Below are 6,000 nucleotides of genomic sequence, written 5' to 3'. Positions count from 1 at the left end.
CTGACAATACTTGAACAAAAGTTATGTTCCCTGAATGTTTTCTTTTGACAATATATCGAAGCTTCCTTTTTCATAGGATTACTTTATGAGATTCAAATGAGAGGAAATCTGTGGAAGCACTTTGTAAACATAAAACTTTCTATAGATATTAGCATAAAGTGCCCTAAGTCTATCTATTCTTAAATAATAACCATAAATGTCCATGAATACACATGGGGAGGTAGAATGTGGTCTGAGTTACATAAGTAACAGTTAAAATGAATTTTAATCACCTTATTTTCATTCCATCGAGGTATTACATTATATTTAAAATTCTCAATTGACAGGAAAATAGAAATTCTCTTTGTTTAATCAAGAGTTTAGGGATGGAGGTAAGTAGATAGGTAAGATAAGTTAAAGCTATGGACACCTCACAGGATATAAAAACCTATACTTTGTAGGACAATGGAAGGAGCTAGAAATAATCCCACTGAGGTAAATAATGGTTCATTTGGGCATTATTCTGCCATCAATCTGAATTTTATATTCCAGATGCATACCTTCAACTATAGTCTTCACTTGCCATGGTATGAAAGGTAAAAACCCATGACATCATGTTCTCAGACCTGGGGAACTATGAAATTGCTTATTTCATTACTTCACAGTATTGCTGTTCCCAGAGATTTGGAAATTTCTTTATCTGTAGTGATTAAAAATTATCCTGGTTGGAATTTTCCATGACCTTTATCTTAAATAGAGAGTTTATTCAAAACCTGGGGTCCTTAGAAACTTCTGCCAGTTTTATATCAACTTATTAGTCATTGGTTAAAAATCTCAAATTTGGAAACCAGTAGTTAGGCTAATATTTCTAGATTTTCTAAAAGATCTGAATTGATAGTAATATTGTGTAAGGTCAGGAATTGAAACTATTCTCCTACTAATGGATATACAACTGCATCAATCAATAGTTAAAAGTTAAACTGGGTGTGAACAAATACTCAATCAATTAGGGAGGAATGAAGTGTTTGAAGTCAATAGATGAGAGCAGAAAATATCATATAGTAAATGTTTTGTGGTTCCTTGAAGAGCAGTCATGCTCTGTGGACTATGGATGAAACAAGCCACTTGAGGATCCTATATTCCCACATCGGAAAAGTCTAGATGTGGAACAGCTCCAGTCAAGCCTCTAAGAGGAAATATCTTAGGGGGATGAGGGAAGGGTAAGTCTCTCATGCCTCATTACCCAGACAACTATTTAAGACTCCTTCAGAGATATTCTATTGTTGGTCAAATATAGTAGTGGCTTCCTTAGAGTCTGAAGGAGCTGCTATGTTAGGGTCACCCCGAGTTCAAATTAGACATCTCAAGGAAAAGTAGCTTCAAGACTGATATAAGGATGCAGATCCTCATTGCTTATCAGAGAGATATCCCTAAGGGTCATTTCATAAGGATTCCATGAAAGAAGAAAATGACAGGAGACAGTAACAATGAGTTACTCTTTCACCATATATATTCTCTGAACATATATTTTAATAATAGTGTACTTTAAGTTTATACCAACTCTCTTCATTTATGAGAAAGTATGTACTCTTTTAGGAGATTGACTTTTATACTACCTGCTCTTCCTATATTATGTCATTAGATAAATATGGTTGGTTGATAATACATGAAGAGAACACCAGATGGGGGCTTATGATTAACATGTCCAGAAAACCCTTAGTCCATTAAGAGGTTTCTCTAGAACCCTCAGGAGAGGAATAGTTGGTGATCCATCTTCTGGAGACTTAATCTGTGAGAGTTTACTAAGTAGCCTTATAGGAGATGTTAGATTTAAATTGTATGAGGATAAAACAAGATAATATATTAAGTACTTTGTAAACTAATTCCTATGTTCATAGGAATTATTATTATTAACATTTCAGTTTTTAAAATTCATTATCAAAAAATTCATCTTTTAGTAGCCAGAATCCTTGTGCTGAATATATTAAGTTGGTTGTCCAAAAGCATGCGTAAAAACTTTGTTCTAAGGCTGTATCTGAAACCTTAATAACCTAATAAAGATTCTGCTCTACTGATATAACCTTTAAAATCATCAAGAAGTTTGATTTTCCAATACCAAAATAAGTACAAGAATAAAAGATCAACTCACAAATCATGGGCAACTGTCTGATTTTCTCTTCAGATTGTTTGTTCTTGAGTTTTATAGTTCCTCTTTCTCAAAATAGCTTAGACATTTTCAAACTCTATGCTAGAGTTAAGGATCAGTGGATATGTGAACAGAATCTGCCTCTTTTCCAGTTTCCTGCTTTTTTTAAGGTATAAAATCAATGGAATAACTATAGAATATAGGGTGCCACTTTTCTCTCCTTATTCATTTTTTGGGAGATTTAATCATCCCCTTGTTATAACAATTAGCTCACTTTTTAGTCAGTGGACATTATGATGACAGGTCCACAGGGTCTCTTCATTTGCTGTTTCATGGAGCTTATAACAGATAAAAAAAAATTGCAAGTAGGTTTACAATAGCTCAGAGATTCCAGTAAGAAATTTTTTTGAATTTTAGGTTTTTGCAAGGCAGTGAGGTTAAGTGGCTTGCCCAAGACCACACAGCTAGGTAATTATTAAGGATTTGAACTCAGGGCCTCCTGACTCCAGGGCCAGTGCTCTATCCACTGTGCCACCTAGCCACCCCAAGAAATATTCTTAACATTTACACAGAGATTTTTCTGTCTGCTTTAATTTAATTTTGTTTATCTGTGGTTGCCCTGTGGCCTCTTCATGTTTGAGGTAAAAAAAATCAGGATATAGAAAATATTTAAGCAAAAGAAGTGAGAATAATAGTGTCTGTTACTGGACAGACTTGAGGACAGGGAATTGGTGATTGAACAGATCTATTATTGGGAAATTTATCTTATTCCTTGAAGAAGTGGGTATTCAGTCTGGGTTTTCTGCTTTAAGCTTTCTATCAGGGCAGGTAGGTAGTACAGTAGATAGAGCCACTGGGCCTGGGATCAAAAAGATCATCTTCAAGAGATCCAAACCAGCCTCAGCAGCTTACTAGCTTTGAGACTCTGAGCAAGTCACTTAATCTTGTTTGCCTTAGTTTTCCAATTAATAAAAAGAGCTGGAGAGGAAATAGCAAATCACCCCAGTATCCCTGCAAGAAAATCTCAAATGTGATCTTGAAGAATCAGACATGATTGAAAGGACACAACAAAAAAAATCTAGTCAATTCTCTACTACAACTCATTTCTTCATTGCCTTTCTCCTTTTAGTCTCCCTTTTCAGTTTTCTTTTTTCCTGGCATTCTTATATCACTAATTCTTGTAGGTCCTCCTCTCCTGGGTAAGCGTGGGAACTACTTCCCAATGCAAATATTTATCTTTAGACATCTCAAGTCTTTTTTTTTCTTTCTCACAGTCACATGTTTTCCTTTCAAGAGTTGCTGGGCTGAGAGGTAATACCTGTCTCTGAATTGAAAATTTCAGGTTGCCAATAAAGTTTCAAACCCCTCTTATAAAGGGATGACTTCATTTATTCAGTGAACAAATATTCAATAAATTTTCTATGAACTAGGTTATGCTACATATTGGGAATGTATTAAAAAATTCTTTCTGTCCCTGACGAGTTTACATCATAATTTGAAGTTAACATATACATTAATAGGTATAAAGATGGCTTTGTACAGTAGATGGAAGGTAACTGTAGTTCCAAGGGATCAGGAAAGGTATCTTGTTGGAAATACAATTTGAGCTAAGTCTACGAAAAAAGCTAGAGATTCTAAGAGGCTTTAGTGAGGAGGGAGGGAAAGCTTTTGGGGCATGGAATATAATCCTATAAAATAATTTTTCATGACAAAAAGACATTTATTCTCCAGGAGGTCCAAACCTCTTAACAATGGAAACCTTTCTACTTAACCCAATGCATGATTGATTCCATCTGATACTGAGTGAGGAAGAGCTGACAAGGACCAGAAGATAACAAGTTATCAATTGATATTACCAAAGATGACTCAATAGTCAAACTCCCAGAAAAACCTGATTTCTCAGAATTGTGTTCATTTTAGAAATTTTTTATCCATTTCTGAAATTGTCATGATATTAACTGCTGTCTTTTTTTCTTTATAAGTAAAGGAAATTGAAGGTTAATATGGAAATATGCAAATGATTATTTTTGTCAAAATACTACATTTTTTCTTATTTAAAAGGAACTTTTTAGACACTGAAGAAGTAATCTTTAGAACTATTGTTAGATCCAAAATAGTCACTTTCATAAGTATAAACAAGAGAATAAATTCAGTAAATCAATTTAATGTCTTCTCTTTTCTGATACACTGCTACATGTAGATGATAATTTTGTAGATCATCTGATACCCAGATCCTAGAAGTCTTTTCTTACAGTTTCTAATATCTTGCTCTGTATTCCTTAAAAAAAACTCAAACAACAACCTATGTTTTTAACCCAACGCTTTTAAAATAAAACAAAGAAACAAAAAATGGCAGGATTAGTTCTCTTTTATTATGTTTTAAAAAAAATGTCCCCATTTATTTCTTACATCCTAAGTCAAACTGACCAATTTTCTGTTCTTCAGCCTCACAATTCCCTTTCCCAATTCCATGTCTCTGTTCAGGTTGTCACCCTATTCCTGCAATATACTCCATTCTCATCTCCACATTTTAGAATCTTTAGCTTCCTTCAAGGCTTGACTTAGATGTCATCTGAGTCTGTCTGGAGTCTACCTTTTCTCTCTTAAAAATAGTCATGGATTTATCTGTGTATATTCTATATATTCAGAGTAGAGTGCAATTTCCTGGATGCTAGTGACTATTTTTTTGTCAGTATCCTGAGCTCATACACAGTAATCACATAAATACTTGTAATTTTTGCTGAAGGTTAGTACAGGTTCCATTGGATAAAAAGGACATAGACATTCCTTTTTGTCCTTCTCTCCTGCTTTGCTTCCTATCCTTTCTCTAGTGAATGTTGTGAAGGTTGCATGTTCACTCTTAATCCAGGAGCCCACTGACTCCTAGTAGGGGGTGTCTCTCTGCTGATGCTCTATGACTTGGAAGAAGAGAAAAATATGGAGAATTTTTGTTCTGTCTTAGAGACTACCAAACCTGGGGTTCTCAGACTAAAGAAAACTTCTTGAACCCCACAGAAACAATCTGTTTTCTATTTTACTATGGTGTTATAAGCATGTGCTTACCATTCTCATTGGATAATAAGATACTGCATCTCCTCATAAAACAGAGGTCAAATGTGGTGGTATGATGAAAAGAAAGCAGAATACCTGGATTTATGTCCCATATCTGTCACCTACATAGTGTCCTCAAACAGCTCCCAGAATCTCTATGAGTCTCATTTTCCCCCTGAGAACAAAAATTATCTGAGGATCTGTTGAAATGTATTGCTCCAATTATACAATCAATAATTCAGAAATATGGAAGTTTACTATGTTCACAGCATAGACTTGCTATATGTAAAAATCAGCAAATCCTTAGCAGGAATTTTAGACTATATAATATAGATTTTGGTTACCTAGGTAGGGTGATACAGTGGAATTTTACAGAAGGTATAAAAGGAAGATAATGATTTATGCATCAAAGAACAGATGGCAGAAGAGGAAGAGCTATACTAAGTCAAACCAGAAACTGATCATTAAACATATAATTTAATATCTCAAACTAGAATTTATAAACTAATGAGTTAATAATGAGTCTATAGTTTGATGTCTTAGATTGATTTTGTAATCTTAAACTAGTTAAGTGATCTGCTCATCTTAAAAAGATTTTAACACATTTGAGCCATATATTCTCTTATCACAATCCCTGCTTTTGGCCATAGATTATATAATATTCTCATCTCAACCACATTCTAAATTTTTTTAGTACACTCTTTTTGAGAAGCATTTCTACAGGAAGATAAAAGTATCGGGAAGTATAATCAAACTTAATCATAATCAAATAAATCCCTAATTGTAATAAAAATAAAGCAAAATCATTGTAATAACAATTATTA

General features: G+C 33.9%; 1 long non-coding RNA gene across 1 annotated transcript in view; it reads left to right on the top strand.

The window, feature by feature from the left end:
• The first annotated feature begins 1,087 nt into the window (after positions 1–1,087).
• Positions 1,088–6,000, top strand: part of LOC141498565 (uncharacterized) — a 63,563-nt gene continuing 58,650 nt past the window's right edge. Inside the window, exon 1 of the long non-coding RNA XR_012471688.1 lies at positions 1,088–1,199. This is a non-coding gene — a long non-coding RNA (uncharacterized LOC141498565). The remainder of the gene's footprint in view (positions 1,200–6,000) is intronic.

The sequence above is a fragment of the Macrotis lagotis genome, chromosome X (genome assembly GCF_037893015.1).
Source record: "Macrotis lagotis isolate mMagLag1 chromosome X, bilby.v1.9.chrom.fasta, whole genome shotgun sequence".
In the NCBI taxonomy this organism is placed as follows: domain Eukaryota; kingdom Metazoa; phylum Chordata; class Mammalia; order Peramelemorphia; family Peramelidae; genus Macrotis; species Macrotis lagotis.
Note: the sequence above shows the minus strand (reverse complement) of the source record. Positions and strands in the feature narration are given on the sequence as shown.